The sequence below is a fragment of the Telmatherina bonti genome (assembly GCF_933228915.1).
Source record: "Telmatherina bonti genome assembly, chromosome: 14".
Classification (NCBI taxonomy): domain Eukaryota; kingdom Metazoa; phylum Chordata; class Actinopteri; order Atheriniformes; family Telmatherinidae; genus Telmatherina; species Telmatherina bonti.
Window position 1 is genome coordinate 22582517 of NC_136612.1, and position 2500 is coordinate 22585016.

Here is a 2500-nt window from a genome sequence, read left to right on the forward strand (position 1 = left end):
ACTGCCGTTTATCCATGCCATTAAAAGAATCCATGAAATTTCAAAGCCTGCTCGGTCAAGGCCAGTGATAAATGAGGAGGGGAGGCTGACCTCCTCCTGTCCTCCCTTGTTGCTGTCCAACAGGGTCAACCAGACAGAGAGTTAACAGGACGGCAGTCACATGCTGTCTCACAGATGCAGGCAGACCTCTGCTTCCTCTTCGACTGTTTCTCCATCTATCTTCCTCTGTCATTCCCCTTCAGTGTTTTTAAGGGCAAAGCGTTAAGCATTGCCACTGACGAGCTTACCCAGACAGACCACCTGCAGCTTTCTTTGACAACAGGGATAGTTCATGGTAGGAAGAAGGAGCAGCTCACTATGAATGCCACTACTTTAGATGAATGCACCTGGTATCTAACATGATGTTTTTCTCCCTGTGATGAACTATAAATCTCGAATAACTTAAGATTATTCAAATTTCACTGGCTGACTTGTATTTAATTTTAGTTTATTTAGCTGCAAATACACAGCGACAGCCCAGATTTACTAGACTAAGAACAAAGGTCTTTAAATGCTCAGGGAATATGTGTTTGGTTCAAACTTAAATGAATTATGTGCCATTTCAAAACACTTTCAAAGAGAAAAAAAGAAGGTGATGTTGGACAAAATGAATGTCTGTTGGGAAATTAGATATGAATAATCTTAAAAGTGAACAGAGACAAGGGAATCTGCACGGCTCAGTGGGGAATTGAAGAAATGAAAGCTGATATAAGACGCTTCTGCAAGATGTAATCTTCAAGACCCTTCACTTTGTTTTCTTTTCTGTATTTCAGTTGAGGGAAAAAGACAGCTTACAAAGACTGACAGATACTCCACAAGAATTAAAAACATTGGGTTTAAATTTAGGATAAGGTCAAGAGCCTGAGAGGAGATATAAAGCAAGTCTGTTGTTAGAGAAAAACTGTTTTTATTTGGGATGTCTTCGCACAAATCACTTGCATGCTTCTTTTGAAAGGAAAATCCCTTATGGCATTAACAAATGGCCACCATTACACACCTTCCACATTCCAGCAAAAGTGTCACTGTGTTCAAAGTTGCCGTGGTGATGGAGGCATCACAATAACTGCAGGGCTGGAAGAAGTATATTATATAAAACAGTGAATAAATTTTTACAACCAGATTTATTAACAGCAAAAAATGTCTACAGTAGCCTGGAGGAACAGATTAGCAAGAGAGTGTCTTTTCATCTTTTCTCCATGTCTTTTTTATCACATCTGTGCAAGAAAAAAGTCTCACCTTGTCAAAGCGTTAGGCATTTTACTTAATAGTTATGGCAAAAACACACATTCATATGTAAGCAGTCTTCATCTGCATGTCCATCTTTTGTCTTGTATGACAGATGTATATGTCTCACTGTGCAGCTGAACCATAGGCCAACGTTACCTGACTATGAAGGGGTTGACATCTCACACATACACATGCACGTGCGCGCGCGCGCACACACACACACACACACACACACACACACACACACACACACACACACACACAGTGTTTGTTCCCCTGTTGCCATAGCATTATCAGTGGCTGTTTGGGGTGAGCTCCCGAATGGATAGGAATTCATTGCCTGGTAAAACTTCTCAAAAGGAGTTGTGTAAGTGCAATTGATGTATCCAACAGTGAACAGATCTACAGATCGAAACACTACATAATGAGGCCCCTGGAGTGTGCCTACTCTAATAAAACCAGGTGTATATCGCCTGCCTCCAGGTGGCCACCTAGTCATTACACTGCACCATTTTTCCGCTCTCCTTCACTAACACTCTGGTCCAGCCCTAATAGTTGTTTTCTGCACATGTATAATATTCATGCCTGTGTGTTTGTACACTAAAAGGTGTATCAGAAACTGTACTTCATATTTTCCTTGTGTCCTTGCCTTCTTTATGAGCCAGTGAACAGTTCCATTACCAACAGGGATTTCCAGCAATGACTTGTGGACACTTGTCACTTATGCTTCATATGTAGCCATTTAAAAAAATGGGGGATGGTTGTGCTTACTTGTGCTGGTTTTATTTTAACATACTTCACTATGATTTTGAAATCCTATATTGTAAACAAACTTGTTTTCATTCATTCGTTCAAAAACAATGCACCTTTCTATGTACAGTATGTAGCTGTTGTGTTATTTTTGTCTGTCAGGCCAAATAAGAGTTTTGTTTTTTCAACTAGTGAATATATGAGGATGTATGTGTATAAGTCGGGTTCCCAAATGGTACCTATCTGTTCTACTTGCAGAAAAAATACACACCCTCTGTCTTTCTCTTACCCACTTTTACCTTCCACCATCCTTCGGTCTTCAGTCTCCTAACTCCCTCCCCTATGAAGTCCTAATGACAGGCTGCATGAAAACAGGAAAACGGGTCTTGATCCCAGTGATGGCATGGAAATTAGCCTGAGCTGCAGGTCTTTGTCTAAACATGACCTCACCGAAACACTGGCTGACAAGTGACAGCAATCACAC

At 40.8% G+C, this 2500-nt stretch overlaps 1 protein-coding gene across 1 annotated transcript in view; it reads left to right on the top strand.

Moving 5' to 3' along the window:
- The window catches only part of dnaaf5 (dynein axonemal assembly factor 5), a gene marked incomplete at its 5' end in the record, with an annotated part of 26144 nt that overhangs the window by 5937 nt on the left and 17707 nt on the right, over positions 1 to 2500 (top strand). The gene's annotated exons all lie outside the window — the stretch shown is intronic.